Source organism: Myotis daubentonii, chromosome 3 (assembly GCF_963259705.1).
Source record: "Myotis daubentonii chromosome 3, mMyoDau2.1, whole genome shotgun sequence".
NCBI classification, from domain to species: domain Eukaryota; kingdom Metazoa; phylum Chordata; class Mammalia; order Chiroptera; family Vespertilionidae; genus Myotis; species Myotis daubentonii.
In genome coordinates this window covers 200,872,343-200,891,266 of record NC_081842.1, presented here as the reverse complement: position 1 = coordinate 200,891,266, position 18,924 = coordinate 200,872,343, and positions in this window count along the sequence as shown.

Here is an 18,924-nt window from a genome sequence, read left to right as displayed (position 1 = left end):
TAACTGACATCGCTAACCCGTTGTGGGGCATTTAGAATCTAAATTTTAGATGTTCCCAGCATTTGGCTGCTGTCAGTGCCAACTCTGCACGTAGATCTTTGTCTCCATCTCTGACTGTCCTATATAATAAAAAGCCAGGGGCCATAAGCGTCACAACCAGAATGACCGCTTGACCAGTCACCATGAGGTGGCATTGACCACCTCTCGGTCCCTGTCCCCCAGGCCTGCAAGCGGCGGTGGGGAGGAACTGGGGACTGGGGCCTGGCGAGCGGGCTGAACGGCTGACCTCTTGGTCCCTGCCCCCAGCCCACAGGCTCCGATGGATGAGCGAATGTGAATGGGGGAATCAGGGTGGGTGGCGGGAGGACCTGGCTGGCTGTCAGGCTGTTGGGATCACCAACTCATCCCCGGCTGCTCAGGGGCTCAGGCCTGTGGGAAAGCTGGTGCCGGCAACTTTACCTCCATGCACGTGCACCAGGCCGGTCGCTGATGGAACGTGCTGCCGGCTCAGGGCCACTCACGCCGGGGTGGGTAGGCCGCCATCATGGGTGTGCTCTGCAGCTTCCATCAGCTCCTTAAGCCCCAGCAGCAGTGCAGCCCTGAGCGGGCAGCGCATTCCATCAGCAGCCCGCCTGGTGCACGCGCATGGAGGTGAAGTCGCCGTCGCCCGCCTTCCTGCAGGCCTGAGCCCCGAGCATCCAGGGATGAGCTGGTGATCCTGGGGACTGGAAAACGGGCAGAAGATGGGCCTGATCGCAGGAGGCTAGGCCTAGGGACCCTACCCGCAGGATTTCATGCGCTGGGCCTCTAGTTTCCTTATGACAGATTTCTGGTCTCACAGAGTCAGGGGGTGTGGACATTTTAAAGGCTTTTGCTAAAATGCTGTAAAATTGCCCTCCTGGGAAGCTGGCCTGGGGTCCCCTTCCCACGAGGGGTCTAAGCATGTCCTCAAATGTGTTCCTGATGCCCCCTCCCACTTCATTCAGTATCTCCCCAATTCAGCCTCTGTCTCCGTTAAAAACAACGGGAAAAGTTTACATTCTGAAATATCTAAACATCTATTTATCTTTAAGTACTTTTTAAAGTCAATATAATTATTCTGGTCCCATTAAGTTTAATTTGCAGCAAATTATGCATTTAGCATGAAGTGGGGGCTGCTTTGCTGGTTGGGTTGGAGATGGGGTTTGGCTGTTGATAGGGAGCCGTGGAGAACAGCACAGGTTGGGGAAGCGGCATTGGGTCCCTTCAGAGGAGGGCATTCCCAGTGGGACCCTCAGTGCCGTGCAGCTCTGGGATTGTGCCCATGCCCCAGCCAGGCAGGGAGTGCCAGGGGACTGGGAGAGGGAGGAAGAGCGCAGGGGCTGCCTGGTTTACTGGATGCACCAGGGTTTGGCTGCTGTACAGGTGGGCCTGTGGCACTTGTCATCCCAGGTCCAATCCTGGTGTGACACCAGGCCCAATTGCTCCTCTTGGCTTTTGATTCTTCTCCCAATGCCAAGAGGAGCAATGGAAGGGATTTAGGCAGGAGTTAGCTCTTGGGGAGCCTTCTGACTGCCTTGGGGAGATGGATGGGAGGGGCACAAGGGCTAACAGGGAAATGGGGCATATACTCCCCCAGTGAGGGATGATAGCTATGCCAGAAGCTCTGAACACCCACCCATGTCCCCTGGGCCAGCTCTGCATGCACCTGTGGTGGGCAGTTCCCAGGCCACTGACCAGGCCCCCCTCAGGCCCGGCTCTCCTCTGCTTTGCTACCTGGGAGCTCTCCAGGGTCCTGGGGGCTTGACCAGCCATGAGCAGGACAGCCCAGAACTGCCAGGGATTTAACACCCAGGGGTACCTCTCAACCAGTGAGGGGTGGAAGTGAGTGGATAAGTACCCAGCTTCCCTCTGAGGCACGTCCCACACACTTCCTCAGAGGGCTCCCAGCAGGACTGAGCCCACCGCGCTCTCTGATTCAGCCTTTAGGGTGTTCTCCCTCCACTGTCCTCTCCTCACTGAGCCTCCTAGGATCACCTCCCACATAAGCCACCTGCACTTTTGGAGGAACCAAAGTCAGACAGCACTGGGTCACTGCAGAGCAGCAAATGGACAGAGTGCAGGGTCTGAGAGGTGCTCAAGAGACAGAGGGGCAGGGCTGTGATGGGCAGAATGTGGGGGTGAGGAGGAGGCAGAGGTCAGCATGACTCAGTGAATGGTGCTCCTCTCCTACTTGATGTGTGTGTGCAAAAACTGTATGCATCCGTCTAACCACCACCTTATTAAGATGCTCCATTTCCATTACCCCAATCATATCTCCTGTGCAACTAATTAGCCCCCACCCAGCCCCTTTCTGCCATTGTACATTAGTTTTGCATGCTCCAGAATTTCATACAGCTGGAGTCCCATGGTAGGTGTCTTTTATTCATCATAACGCTTGAGATTTTTTTTATCTAGGTTTATGCTCCTTTATTTCTCAGTGTTAGTCCATTATGCAATATACACTGAGTGGCCAGATTATTATGACCACCTGAAGTTTGCAGGCAAATTAGCTATAATTTCACACTGAAGTTGCTAGAGGGCCAGACCATTATAAATAGGGAAGCAGGTTGTTTACCACGACAGTAGAAGTGATTTTTTTTCCTGATATATATATAGATATGGGTAAAATACTGTATGCTATGATAGCTATTATATATATATATATATACACACACACACACACACACACACACACTAGAGACCCAGTGCACAAAATTCGTGCACTGGAGGGGGGGTTGTCCTTCAGCCCAGCCTACACCCTCTCCAATCTGGGACCCCCTTAGGGGATGTCCAACTGCCGGTTTAGGTCCGATCCCACAGGGAAATCCCTCTCACAATCCGGGACTGCTGGCTCCCAACAGCTCACCTGCCTGCCTGCCTGTTTGCCTCTAACTGCTTCTGCCTGCCAGCCTGATTGCCCCCTAACCACTCCCCTGCCAGCCTGATCGATGCCTAACTGCCCCCCTGCTGGCCCGATAACCCCCAACTGCCCTCCGCTGCCGGTCCGGTCACCCCTAACTTCCCTCCCCTGCACGCCTAGCTGCCCCCAACTCCCCTCCCCTGCAGGACTGGTCCCCCCAAGTGCCCTTCCCTGCAGGCCTGCTTGCCCCCAAATGCCCTCCCCTGCCGGCCATCTTATGGTGGCCATCTTGTGACCACATGGGGGGGCTATCTTGGACCACATGGTGGCAGCCATCTTATGTGATGGTGTGACAGTCAATTTGCATATTACCTCTTTATTATATAGGATACCATGTTCAAAGGCTGTTAAATCATGTTGTTTACCCATATCTTCAAAAAAAATCACTTCTACTGTCATGGTAAACAACCTGCTTCCCTATGTATAAATCAGGGGTCCTCAAACTTTTTAAACAGGGGGCCAGTTCACTGTCCCTCAGACTGTTGGAGGGCTGGACTATAGTTTAAAAAAAGCTATGAACAAATTCCTATGCACACTGCACATATCTTATTTTGAAGTAAAAAAACAAAATGGGAACAAATACAATATTTGTATTTGCATGTGGCCCATGGGCCATAGTTTGAGGACCCCTGGTATAAATGGTCTGACCCTCTAGCAACTTCAGCACAAAATTATAGCTAATTTGCCTACAAACCTCAGGTGGTCATAATAATCTGGCCACTCAGTGTATAGATATATTTGTTTATCCATTAATCTATTGATGGGCAATTGAATCAATTCTAGTTTGGGGCTATTATAAATAAAGTTGCTATTAAAATACTATGCAGTCTATTATTTATAGACCAAAGTTTTCATTAATTTTGAGTACTCAAAGTGGAATTCTTAGGCCATGGAGTGGACATGGATGTTATGTAATAATGAACTGACAATCTGTTTTCCAAGGTGACCATATTTTTCCATAATCCCTCCAGAAATGTATAGCATTTTTATTTGCCTCACATATTTCACCAATACCTATTGTCAGTCTTATTAATTTTACCCCAAATGCAGATCCCTGATAATGAATAACATTGAGCATTTTTCATGTGTGTTTGGCCATTAGTACCTCTTCTAATGTATGTTTAAGTCTTTTGCCCATCATTTTGAGTTTTCTTTTCATGATTAATTTCTGGGAGTCCTTTATACATCTTGAGTACAAGTCCTTTGTCAGAAATATGTATTGTGATTATTTTTCCTAATCTATAGTTTGCATGTTCTTATTCTTAATGGTATCTTTTGAAGAACAGAAGGTTCTTATACTGATAAACTCTAATTTATCATTTTATGGCTATTATGAATAGTGCTTTTGTGTGTCTTAAGAGATCTTGGTCTATACCCAAGATCAAAATGATATTTTTCCAAAGATTTTTCTCTTATTTTGGTTTTTCATTTTTATGTCTACATCTGGTTCATCTGAAATTCATTCCCATATAAGATGTGATTGAGGGTCTAGGTCCCTAATATTTCATATGGATACAGTTTTTACAGCACTGTTTGTTTAAAAGATGATCCGTTCCCACATGGAGGTGTCTCTCCATCTTAGTAATAAATGCATGTGTGGTTCTATTTTGGGTCTCTATTCTGTTTCATCGATCCATTTCTCTTCTTGCTTTGTCTTGATTATTGTACCTTCCTAATCTTGAAATAAAAAACTTGGCCTACAAGTTCTTTTTAAAGATCATTTCGGCTAGTCTGGTTTTATTACATTTGTGTGTATTTTAGAAACAGCTTGTGATTTCTACAAAAATAGCAACAAACAAAGTTGCCACAGACAGTGTGTAAACAAATGACCTTCGGCTGTGTTCCAATAAAAAGTTTATTTATAGTCACCAAAATTTTATTTTTGTATCATTTTACATGTCCCAAGTACATGGTTTTCTATTGGGCCCCTTTGTGCTTGGTTTCTTTGTTCTTCCATGCCTGTCTTCTTTGGGGTTACCTGAGTATTTTTCAGTATTCCAACTTACCTCCTTTATTTGTGTTTTGATTATACTTCTGTGTGTTACTATTAGTACTTGCTCTGATGATTACAATGTGTTGTTTCCCCCTTGGGCTCACTGAAGTCTGGCTTGCACATGCCAGTTCAGTGGTCAGTAAGCATCCTTAGCTTATATGTAAATCAATGCTACCGTGTTTTATTTATATCCAAAGCTTACAACAATGCAATTCCACTTACACTCAATCTCATTCATTGGCTATTGTAGTTATATATTTTATTTCTGCCTGTGTTGCAGACTCCACAATACCTTGTTCTTATTTATTCTCTAAACCATTAACCATCTTTTACAGAATTGAAGAGAAAATTATTGTCTACTTACCATTTACAGGGCTTCTTCTGATTTTCTGCAGCTCTGAATTTCATCTCGCATTATTTCCCTTTAGACTGAAGAACTTCATTTAGGCTAGTTTGTCATATGAGTCTGCTGACAATGAATTTTATCATCTTTGCTTTATTTGATAGCGGTTTTAATTCATCTTAATGTATTAAAAATGTTTTTGCTAGATAAAAAAAAATTCTAGATGAAAAGTTGGGGTTTTTTCTCCCAGAACTTTAAAGATGTTGCATTGTCTTGAGACCTCCATTCATCTGATATAAAATCAGCTTTGCTCCCCTGTATTAATGTTTCCTCCCCTCTGACTGCCTTCACAATCTTTCCTTAATCTTCATATTGCAGCAGTTTGATTACGACGTGCCTAGTGTGATTGTCTTTGTAATTATCCTTCCTGGAATTCATCTGTGGGTTGTTGTCTTTTATCAATTTTTTGAAATTATTTTGCTAATACATCCTCAAATGTTTGCTTTTCTGTTCCATTCTTTCTCTCCTCTCAAAAGTCACTAAAGTCTCTTTGTTTTCAACATTTTTACACACAGTTTCCCCTATTATTAATGTCTTAAACTAGTATGCTACATTTGTTATAATTAACAAACTCATGGATACATAATGGTTACAGTTTGTAGCTTACTCAGATTTCCTTAGTTTTTCCTAGTGTCCTTTTTGGGTCCCAGGACCCCATCCAGCACACCTTACATTCAGCAGTCGTGTCTCCTTGCGCTCCTTTTGGCTATGACAGTTTCTCAGACTTTCCTTGTTTTCATGAGTTTGACCATTTTTTAAAAATATATTTTATTGATTTTTTACAGAGAGGAAGGGAGAGGGATAAAGAGTTAGAAACATCGATGAGAGAGAACATCGATTCAGCTGCCTCTTGCCCGCCCCCTACTGGGGATGTGCCCGCAACCCTGGTACATGCCCTTGACCGGAATCAAACCTGGGGCCCTTCAGTCCGCAGGCCGACGCTCTATCCACTGAGCCAAACCAGTCAGGGTGAGCTTGACCATTTTTGACGACTACTGGTCAAATATATCACTGGATGGCCTTCCATTGGAATTCTTCTGATATTATTCTCATGAGTAGACCTGGGGGCATGGGTGTTTAGGAAAGGAAGATCATAGAGGTAAAGTGTCACTCATATCATACTAAGGGTTCGACTACCAACAAGATGTATGACTGTTGATGTTGACTTTGATCCTCTGGCTGAGGTTTCTCCCCAGTATAGCCATTCTTTCCCCCCTTTCCCATTCTGTACCCTCTGACAGAAAACTGCTAGGAGCTGCCCATGCAAAATCTCCTTGAGGTTGGAGAGTCCATATACAGACAATGTGGAATTCTCTGCCAAAGGATTTGCATCTTCTCCACAGTCCATTAATTTATTCAGTCATTTGTTTATATCATTATAGACTCATAGACATTTGTCTTATACTTTAGGCTATAATCCAATATGACTTTATTTCTTTTGTTCAAAATTTTCAAGCTTTGACCACTTTGTTCAAACTTTGACCATCTTTTCAAGCTATCTGTAGGTCATCTCTATAGGTCAGCAAATTTATTATAGTTATTACAAAGTCCCTATCTGTTCACTCCAATATGTGAGTCATCCGTTATTTATTTATTTATTTATTTATTTATTTATTTATTTATTTATTTATTTATTTATTTGCCATTGCCTGATTTTTCTCTTGGTCACATTTTCCTCTTTCTTCACATATCTAGTCTTTTTTTTTTTTTTTATTGTGAAAACACTTTCTAGAGATTTGATTTTATTATCTCCAGGAAGAGTTAAATTACTGTTGGATAATCGTTAACTTATGACTTCTTAGTTTTATGTTTTATTTGGGCAGGCCTAGTTCTGTTTTGTTCCTAATCTAAGAATGCACGTTCCTATCATGAGATGTGGTCTTTACTCCCATCTGTGGCCCCCTTCCGGGAAATTAGTAGAATGCCCTCACTCTTGGTTGAACTCATACTCCAAATTCTGTTTTCCCTGCATTGGGCAGATGCGGAAATCTCTTCTCAGCTATTCCATCTTTTCAGTTATTGTTTTCCCTTTGGGTTCCTAGAAATATTTCCTGTAAAACCATAAAGAAGAAACATCTGGTAGCCTAAAGACTGGAAAGTAGAGGAGAGAACTCCAGGAGAGAGCAGGCTGGGCCCTGAGTGCGGGGGGAGGGTCTCAGGAGACACCCTGGGGTTAAGACATGTCGGATGATGGTAGTGACTCAAGGCATAGAGCAAAACTTAAATTATACTCCATAGTCCCAGATCTAGAAATAGGGGAATGTGGGGTACATTTAATTTATTTGTTTACAAAAATAGATTGATCAAATTTAGGTAAGTAAGCAGAACAAATAGAAATCACCCATCATCTTGGAGAAACATCTTCTTGGGGATTGTGTGGCATATGTAGGTGCCTTTTCATCCCCAGGTCGTGAAATGTGCTGCACAACTTGGCTGCAAAATATTCCATCATATGGACATACACTATTTCATGTAACTGTTCCCCTGTTGGACAATGATTCTGAATATTGGCTGTTATCAATACCCTATAGCCCTAACTGGCTTGGCTCAGTGGATAGAGCATTGGCCTGTATACTGAAGGGTCCCAGGTTCGATTCCAGTCAAGGGCATGTGCCTTGGTTGCAGGCACATTCCCCAGTTGGGGGTGTGCAGGAGGCAGCTGATCGATGTTTCTCTCTCATTGATGTTTCTAACTCTCTATCCCGCTCCCTTCCTCTCTGTAAAAAATCAATAAAATATATATATTTTAAAAATACCCTATAGTGAACACCCTTGTGTATGAGTCTATATGCTCAGCCCTGACTATGTTTCCTGATGGTAGATTTGCTGGCACAAAAGAATGGGCATTTTAAGGTACTTTTAATACACACTGTAAGTATACACTCACACGTTGGGTATTAGAGTCTTTTAGGTGCAAAATTAATCAGAGCTCTGTGAATAGAGAAATAAAGCTCATTACAGAACAGCCCCTTGCATACCTTTTCATCCTCGGATACTAACTGTGTGTCTCCTGGGTGGACACAGTTGCGTTTGTATATGTGAGTGAACATTTCCCATGCACTATTTCACTTGTACTAGTCAACTACCCTGGGAGCTATACAGGGTATGTATTGTTACTCCCATTTTATGGATGAAGAAACTGAGGCTCAGAGGGCATGTACAGTACAGTAAAAGGAATGTTAGCAGACATTCTGGGTTTGAACCCCAGCTCTGATGCCGGGCAAGCTTTACCAGCCTCTTAAGCCTCAGTCCTCTTGTGTATAAAGAGAGGAAAGACACAGCCTTAGAGGAAGAGGAAACGAGAGGACAGATGGAAAGTGCCTGGGACAAGCTGGGCACAGGGTAGGTGCCCAAGCAATGACGTCTGTGGTCTTTGTTAGGGAAGCCACATGTCAAGGTTACAGAGGCAGAACTGAGTCCACATCTCCTAACCACAAGCCGAACATATTCCGAGCACCATTTGCCTTTGAACCAAATGCCTAAACTGAGGAGGGAAGACTTTGAATTAATCTCCGTGTGGGGTTATCATTGCTGGGTCCCCAGAATCTTGCCCTTTTGTGACTCCAAAAGGGACAGAGGTCCCCACCTGAGCCAACTTTAAGAATAATGTAACCTGTAGTGAATGGCTATCAGTGGGACTGGGAGATCTTTCTCAAGTTGAGCTAAACCCCAGCCTGTGCCTAGGTCCTCTCAGCCTGGTTATCTGGGCATCACCCTCACCCCCCTAGATCCCTGGACAAAGGAACCAGGCCAGATTTGCTGACATCAGGGCTTAAGAAATCCCTTCCTCACCCAGTCGTGGCTCCAGGAAAGTTATTCCAGCTGCCGGGTCAGACCATTTTGGGTAATGAATGGGCTCCCTTACTGCTCTCTGGGAGAATGACCCTTCCTTAATCTGCTGCAGTGTCACTGAGAGATAAAATGTTTGCTCTATGGAGCTCCCAATGGCCTTTAGAAACTGCAAGTTCAACACCAACCAGGGAAGGGCTGCTTAAGGTTTACCCCTCCCCTTCCCAGCACAGGCCAAGGCCTCAGCCAGATGGTCTACAGATCACTGGCCTGGGTCCCTTTCCAGGCTCTTCTCGGCCGGTGAACAAGTGGGTGTGAGGGCAGAGAGCGGACGAGGGGAGAAGAGGAACCCGTGAGGCTCTCTGTTCCGTGTCTGTGAACAGAGGACCTCCCCCGAGGCTGAATAGAGAGCAGAATGCTGTGGGGCCCATGGGAGGGGGGGTGACGCCCACTCTCTTAACCTCCCTGTGCTGGGTTCCTACAGGGTGGAGGGGCTGGAGGGGACTCCCAGCTCTGAGCTTCTGGGGTCTGTGTTTCTTGGCAAGAAGAGCCTGGTGGTCTTCCCCAAGAGGAGTGACATGTCCATGGTCCCCCCCGGGTCCCTGCACAGAGGGGTTCAGGTGGCCTGAATGAACTGACACTCGGGAGGGAGCCCCTGTTACTAAGTGTCCCCTGAGAGCCCAGCACTATGCTGGGACCACCCTTGCCCCCGCCCCCGCCCCCCCCCACACACACACACCAGCTTCATAAGAGAGAGGTCTCACCTTGACCCCTCCCTTCCCACCTCCCTGCTTTTACACCTGCAGTCTCCCCATCCCAGCACACCTTCCCCTCCCTTATCCAAATCCTACCCAGCCAAGGCCTGCCTGCCTCTTCTAGGAAGTCCTCCCTGATGTCTGACAGCCAAACCCCCAGTGGCTCCCCCGAGCTGGTCCTCTGGTTGCTCAATTTCCCAACAGTTTTCGATTTTGCGGCCGTGAGGCGCAGACACAAGCATGAGCTCATCTCATTATGTCACCAGGTTAATCAATATTTACTGGACTTGGAGCCAGGCACTGTGGGGGGTGCAAAGGGGACAGAACAAATGTCCAGGGAGCACCTGCAGGTGCCCCAACCTCATGCCCAGTGGGAACCTGTGGGGTCCTGGCGGACTCCTCACCCTGTTGGGAAGATGAGGAACCCAAGCCAGAGTCAGGGAGGGGGCTGCTCAGCTCCTGCAAAGTCAGTGGCTGGAATTCAAAACCAGGCCAGACTCCATGCTCCAATCCGCCCTTTACCTGCCCCAGGCTGCCACCTCCTCCCAGCTGGAGCAGGATTTGTCCATTAGCCTGAAGCCCTCCAGTCACACAAGCAGGACTCAGGCGGCCACAGCGAAACAGAGAAAGGGGAAATTGGAACAAGAAGACAGAGCCATTATACCACCTGTCAGTGACACGCTCGCCACCTCTGCTTACTCTCAGCTCAGCCCCAGGCTGTGCCTCCCCCTGGGGACTATGCCCACCCTTCCTCCAAGCTGCCCGGTGCCCTGCTCTAGCTGAGAAGCCACAGGGCATAAAGTAACCCACCTCCAGGCTTCTGGCTCCAGATGCCCTCTCCCCTGCGTTCTGGGGCTGGTCCCTCACCAGCCGAATGTGCAGAGAAATATTCAAGGACAGATGGTGCTGCTGGTCCCGGGACCAGGAGAGCGAGGCCCAGCCCTGAGACTGGTGCTGGGTAAAACGTTCATCCTTGGAGCCATAACAACGTGCCTGAGTGTGGAAGGGGTGTGTGTGCCTCTGTGAGTGGGGACAGGAAAGCCCTCTGTGCCCCCAGACCCTTTCCTGGAGCTCTGGGCCGTGCGGGTGGCTGGGGTGGGTTCCTGGTCTGCTGACAGAGGCCTTGCCTGATGAGTGTCAGCTAATGAGCATTACTGGTGACCTCACGGACTTTATTTTCTCAGTCAGCCTCGATCAGAAAGGATGAGGGAGATGGGGAGAGAGGGAAAATTGAATTCCAAGCTTTCACGATTGACAGTGGCTCAGGAAATGGAGTCTGCCTCCCTTGTTACAGATGAGGAAACTGAGGCCCTGGGCAGGAGCCCAGCATTCACACAGCCAGTTAGTGGCAGAGCTGGAAGTAACCTGGGACTAAGCCAGGGCTGACCAACAGTGCATCTGTGTGAGATGGTGTGCGCATGTGTGTGTGTGTGTGTGTGTGTGCTTATGAACCTGTATGTGGGCCTATGTGTGGGCCCATGTCTGTGTATGTGCCTATGTGTGTTTGTGTATCTGTGCCTGTAGGTGTGGTTGTGTGTGCCTGTATGTGTGTGTGTGTGCATGCCTGTCCATGAGTGTGTATGCAGGCTTTATTAGGGTATGTATGTGACTGTCCTAAGTTGTGTGTTCAGCAGTCTCAGGGCAGGCATGTGAAGTTCACATTTGTCCAGGTTGCTGGTGCGTATTAGTGTGAACAGGTGTGTGAGAGTGGGGGGTGGGGAGGGCGGTGATCTCGGGCCCTGCTGGAGGGCGTGGGTGCCTATCTCAGCAGAGCCACTGTGCGCCTGGCCACCCTGAGTGAAGTTGGTCCTCTCCGCTAGCGGATGCTTCCACCCCAGAGAACTCCTGGCTCCGGGTCAGAGGCAGTAAGGAACCCAATTGTTTCTATTTAGTCTTTAGATTATGAGAATTAAATTTAAACTCTTTGCAGGGAGGTAATTTTTCCTAATCATTCATCCTGCTACACAGATCTCCACAACTTGATTACGTCTAATTAGATTTAATTGGATGGAGAGTGATTTCTTTTCTCTGAGAAGATGAACCACCGAGAAGGGCACCATTTGTGGCCCAGTGAATCCCTACTCCCCACAAGACGCCCACCAGGGCTCCAGAGCTTGGGTCTGGTGAGGACAGGCCAGGGGGACTGGCATGGGCTGCATCTGAGGCCTCCCCTCTCTCTGCTTCTCTCCTGGTCACTTGCTCTTTCTGCCACTGAGTCCCTCTCAGTGTGTCTGTGTCTCCCGTTGTCCCCAAATATCTCCCGGTTTGTGCTTCTGTGGCCCCTGATATGAGTCTTGACTGTGCCAGGGGGTCGCCCTCCCTGCACTCCTTCTCTCTCTGCTGGGAGATGAACGAGGCTTTCCCCGCATTGCTGAGGGGTTATACTCACAGGGTCTTCCCTGTGTGTGTGTGTGTGTCTGCCCTAATCTCCTCTTCTTATAAGGACCAATTGGATTAGGGCCCACCCATACAACCTCATTTGAACTGAATTACCTTTTTAAACATCCTCTCTCCAAATATAGTTAAGGCTTTAACACCTGAATTTGGGGATGGGACACAATTCAGCCCATAACGGAATACACTGAGTGGCCAGGTTATTATGACCACCCCATCAGTACTTCGTTGGGCCACCTTTTGCCTTCAATACTGCGGCAATTCTTCTTGGCATTGACTCCACGAGATGTTGAAAGGTGATGCGAGGAATCTGACACCATGCCTGATGAATAGCACTGTCCAGTTCTGTGAGATTTGATGGTTGTGGAACCAGCTGCCTGATGGCTCTTTTAACTTCATCCCACAAATGCTCAATTGGATTGAGATCTGGTGATGGTGGGGGCCACCTAAGCAAGGTACAGTCTTCCTCATGTTCTTGAAACCACTCCTGCACAATTCGAGCACCGTGGCATGGCGCATTGTCTTGTTGGAAGAAGCCATCTCCACTGGGATACGCCATCAACATGATAGGATGAACTTGATCAGCAATGATACTTAGGTATGTTGTGCTATTCAGACATTGTTCCACACGAATTAAAGGGCCCAAATCATGCCAGAAAAACATGCCCCAAACCATAACACTGCCCCACCAGCTTGAAGGGTTGTACTCATGCATGTGGGGTGCATGCTTTCATGCTGTTTCCGCCAAATTCTCACTCTGCCATCTGCATGATGCAACTGGAAACGTGATTCATTGGACCACAGGACTTTTTTCCAGTGCTCTACTGTCCAATCCTTGTGTTCCTGTGTGAATTGCAGACGTTTTATCTTGGTAACTGCAGACAGCAAAGGTGTTCAAACAGGCCTTTGGCTTCCATATCCCATATGATGCAGTGTATGGCTAATTTGCCTACAAATGTCAGGTGGTCATAATAATCTGGCCACTCAGTGTATATCTAAGAGAATTAAGTATATATATCTACAGATCACTCACGTGTCAGTGGTCATAGAAGCTTTATTTAAAATAGCCACACACAAAAAGAAAAACAACCCAAATGTCCATCTATGAGAGAATGGACAAATCATAGCTGGGATGGTTATTGTAGTTTCTTTGGTAAAATCTGTATTTCCTAATTTTTTAGCTTCTTTTAAATCTTGATTATCTGCGCTCTCTTTCTCATATATATATATCTCCACACATTTATAATGTTCATGTGATAGTGTAATAGCAGAATGTATTTTTTTAGGTTTCCGTACTTTCCAATTTATTTTAAAATGGTAGCTTTGAAGATATGTGTTTAGAATACATGACTAAGTTTTTATTCTCCAAGTAGTTTAAATTGTGTTGGGGCCATCTGCAGATGTCTGAGGTAGTCACATGTTTTCAAAAGGCCTGCTGTTATGGATAGTGCCTAGAGGAGTCATGTAAGCCCTCCAGGCATACAATAAATATTATCTGATGAATCTGACAGAAGCAAACAAGAAATGGCTTTATTTTACCCTTGTTACTCCCTTGTGCTAATCTTAAGTCTTGGTGGGAAATCTTTGAGTAGGTTCATAATGTACATGACAGAAATAAGTTTTGTGTGATCATTCACCTTCCTGTAGCTTTGGAAGTTTTACCTTTGCCTTAGTTTTGGAATTAAATTCTAGTATTTTCATTGTTGTTTGTAATGAACACATTAAAGACTACATTGAAAAATGAAACTACCAATATAAATAAAACATATATGAATATCGCAGATACAATCCGAGGAAAAAATAGGCAAAAGACACATACTTTATGATTCCGTTAATATGAACTAATTTATCTTGATAGAAGTCAGAATAATGGCTCTCCCTCAGGATTGGCAGATTAACTAGAAAGGGGTACCATATTGCACTCTATCTTGACCTGGGTGGTGGTTACATTGGTGCACACCCTGATTGAAGAGACGGAGAAACAGAGTTTCGTTCCTGATAGAAGAATCTGAAATGACACATCACAAAAGTGCAGGCACCGGAAGAAAAGGAGTCTGTGTTTATTTTTACAATCTACCACATGTACACTTAAGATGTGTGTCTTTTACCATATGCAAGTTATATCTTAACATAACAAACCAAAAAATATAAAGGCTGGGTCAGATGATTACAGAAGGTAAGTGTGGCCCCAGTATGTATCTAGGTTTTCTTATATTCTACTAGAGGCCCAGTGCACGGATTTGTGCACTGGTGGGGTCCCTCAGCCTGGCCTGTGCCCTCTTGCAACCGGGACCCCTCAGGGGATGTAGTAGTGTGTGAAGCGGCAGGTGGTGGCCAGGGAGGAGCCTGAACCCCGCCCGGGTGCCATACCACTTCCACTCATCCCAGTCCGGCTGCACCTGCAACCACCCGCTGCTCAGTAGTGCTGTGTGGAGGCAGGAGAGGCTCGAACTGCCACAGCTGCGCTCGCCAGCCATGAGCCTGGTGTCTGGCACCTGTTGGCAGCTGAGCGGCACTCTGCTGAGGGAGCACACTGACCACCAGGGGGCAGCTCCTGCATTGAGCATCTGCCCCTTGGTGGTCAGTGCACATCATAGTGACTAGTCGACGGGTCATTCAGTCATTCGGTCGTTTGGTCGCTTAGGCTTTTATATATATGGATTCTAACTAATCCCTTCCTTAAGGAAACCAGCATTCTGAGGAGACAGAAGTTGCTACATGGTGTGTGTGTGGCAGGGGGTGTTATCGTAGCTACACCACCTGTAGCCTCAGTCAGGTTTCGCTCAGGTGGGATGAAGGGAGCACATGTTATTAATGGACTAAATTGGGAGGAGCTGGGCTAGGGAAATCGGGCCAAGAAGTGGACTGAGGAAGAGCAACATCCTGGATCCGCTGGCAGAGCAGATGACGGATTGATTTTCAGCACCATGGAGAGTTCTGGTGGCAGATGGCAGGCTTTCCTCTTTATGAGTCCTGGGACCACTCATTACCCTTTGTCTTACAGGTAGAATTATCTGGCTAGCAAATAAAATTTACTCTCACAAACTGCCAGGAGTGAGTGCCTGGGCTCTGGAAACAGACTGAGTTCAAGTCATGGCTGCACCACGCAGCAAAGACTTGTGACCTTAGAACAGTTACTTAAATTAACCTCTGTTTGTCTCTCAAATGAAGAAGATAATGGTAGCTGCCTTACAGGAATGTGGTAAGGACTGAAGCAAAATAAGGAAAATAAAGAGCTTGACAAAGTAGCTGGCACATGGTAAGTGCTAAAAAGTTGGCTATTATTATTGGCCACCTTTGTATTATTACCCCCCAATGCTTTTTTTTTTAACGTAAGATGGGAAGTATTCAGAAGACTTCCATGGCCTCAGATGTCTGGCAACTTGTTATATGACCTTAGGTGAGGAGCTAGCTCACCTACCTGCCCCCGTCCCCATTCTGTAAAATGAAACTATTTCCTTTTCTTTACATTATTAAATTGTATCTTTTTACCAAGAGAACATATTCATCTATCACTTGGTAAAATAAGTAAAACACTAAAACCAAGTAATAAAATAAAAGGAAGGATTTTACTCTCAGTGGCATTTGTGGTCCCTATAAGCCCTGTCTGTTACGGGCCTTGGATTCAGGATTTGGGGGTGAACAGAATTGGTGTGGGGGTCAAATGAGAAGTAATGACAGCGTTGAGGCAGGGAATTCTGACTCTAAAGAATGCTCAGAGAAAATGCACTGGCCATGTCAAGACTTTTAGCTCTTATATTACGACCCCCCTAACTCCCCCGTCCCCCCCACACGCACACTCGCCCAACTTACGCTCAGGCTTCTGGCCCCTCTGAGCCCTTTGGCCAAGCTGGCCTTGTGTCAGCTTCTTGACTTAACCATATTTCCTCTCTCCTCAGAGCCCTCTCACATGCTGTGCCCTTTGCAAGATCATTCAGAGTATCGCAATGGAAGTAATAAAAAACAACTGAAACCAGTTTAAAATATAAATAAAAAAGGAGAATCACTGGTTCATTTACCTGACAAAGCCAGGAGTGGATGGCTTCAGGCATGGCTGCATCCCCAAATGACATCACTTCAGAACATGGCCTTCCCATCGCTTCTGTCTTGGCATCATCCCCAGTCACGCTGTCCCCAGGTGGGAGATGGATACTGGTAGTGTCGGGCATATGTCACCCTGGCTACACACACCTCTTTCTTAACAGTCTTAGCAAAGCCTCTAGTATGAATCTCATTGGCCTGGACTGAGTCGTCTGCCCACTCCTGAAAGGATCGTTGTGACCAGCAGGTGAAGTGAACTGAATGCCCAGGCTTCGGGGGCAGGAGCCAGGGGATGGGTTCGCCCACCTGGAGGGTCTGAGAGCTGCTTTCAAAGGGAAATTGGGAGTGGTCTTACCGTAGGAAGAGCGATGAATGTGGGATAGGTAAACAGAAGCCCACTACACGTTCTCCTTGACTCCTTCTTGGTCTCAGCATAAGTGGCACTTCTTCAAAGAAGACTCCCCTGACCCCTCTTATGTCAGAACCCACTATCCTCTTCCTTTGCTTTTTAGCTCTTATCATTCTTGGCAGTGCTAAATATGTACACGATCATACACATGTTCACTCACACACCTGCACACACGTGCATTCAAATAAACACTCTCATATACTCATTCGCAAACACTCATACGTGCATACACTTGCACACACATGCACTCACATGAATAGTCTCGTATATACACATTCATACATGTACATGCTGTCACACATAGCAGATGCATGCATACATACTCACATAAGCACATGCTCACACGCATATATGCAAAGTCACATGTATACACACACACAAGCACAAATGCGTGACTAGGTGCTCAGTGCCTGCCCTCTGCACTTTACTGTGGACCCACAGAGGCAGGACCTCATCTGCCCGGCCCACTGTGGGATCCCAGCACCCATCACGACGCACCATCACTTGGTGTCCTCGCTTTTCCAGTCTCCCATACAAGGGGGCTTTGGAAGTCAAATACAAACAAGTGGCCACATCTTTCCTCTTCCCTCTTCCTTACTCACTCCCTCTCCTTCCCTCACTCTGCCCACCTCCCAGCCCTCCCCCTCTCTCTGTGCCCCTCCCCTAACCCCTGCATTCCTCGCCCTTTCCTCTTTCTCTGCCTCTGTCCCAGGACATCACCCTCTCCCCAGCCCTCTCCACCTTCTGAAGCTAATTAAATGATACCATGGAATTAATTCATTTGCATTTGGTTCTAAAGAGCCACAGAGCACCAGCGCGTGCTCATTAACTGGCTCCGGGCAGAGGGCTGTAATGAACCGGTTTTATTACAACCATCATCTCGCCTCTCCTGCGAGGCTAGGAGGCTGTTATGTATTCGTTGGGAAGAAAGGTGACCACAAACCTGAGTGCCTGGGGTTGGCGGGGCGAGTGGGGGGTTCTCCTAGATTTGGGGAAAGTCTAGGCTGCGCTCGCCCTGGCTGGGCTGTTACTGAGCTGCCACCATAACTGTGAAAGGCAAAAATCCCCCGAGACTCTGACTCGAGCTCAGGCCGAGCTCCCCAGCCGGGGTCTCCGGAGCTCCTGGGGGTGCTGGGCGCAGGGGCCCTGAATTTACCTGTGTACCAAGCACTATCTCTAGACGGGATAATTGGCCTGGCACGTAACTGAGCCTCGTTTTATTCTGAGCTACTGATTCCCGTGTCAGAGAAACTCACTGAGAGGCGTTTCTGCCCCCCAGTAGCCTCTGTCCAGTGTGCGTCCCTCTCGTGTTGGGGTCTCATAGCAGTGGCAGGGCCCCCGACATAGTAACAGCAGCCATCAACTCTGAGCACCGGCTGTGTGCTCAGCACTGGGCTTAGTGATTTAATCTTCACACCCCCCTTGGAGGGAGGTGCTGTCATTATCCCCACTTTGTGGGTGAGGAAACTGAAGCTCACAGAATTACTGTGTCCAAATCCTCAATGCACCTTTACAGCCTGGTGTGGTGCACTGAGGATTTGATCCCAGGCCTGCCCAACAGCACAGCCTCACCACCGCTTTCTACCACCTGTCATTTAAAGGACAGTTCCCAGCCTGCAAGGCTCCCCAGACTTGCATTAATGATTTTAAAAATCTGTCCCTACATTCCAAATAATCTGATGTTATGGGCTTTCTGTGTGCCCAACTGTATTCTAGAACTTTACACATGTTATCTCATGTAATCCTCACAACGACCCTATGAGGGAAGTACTATTATTAACCCATTTTCCAGATGAGAAAACTGAGGCACAACAAGATTAGTTCACTTCCTCAGTCCACAGTGCTGGGATAGGCCAGGGGGGGGATTGAATCTGCAGTGAGGCTCCCATGTGCACATCTGACCCAGAATATGGTTCCACTTATGTACTCGTTCATGTTGCTGCTGTAACAAATTACCACAAACTTAGTGGCTTACACAATACCCATGTATTATTCTATAATTCTGGAGACCAAAAATCCAAGATCGATCTCACTGGGCTGAAATTCAAATGTCCACAGGGCTGTCTCCCTTCTGGAGGTTCTATAATCATTTCCTTGCCTTTTCTAGCTTCTAGAAGCTGCCTGCATTCTTCAGACTGTCGTCCCTCCCTCCATCTTCAAACCCAGCAACAGCAGGTCAAATCCTCCTCATTCCTCTGA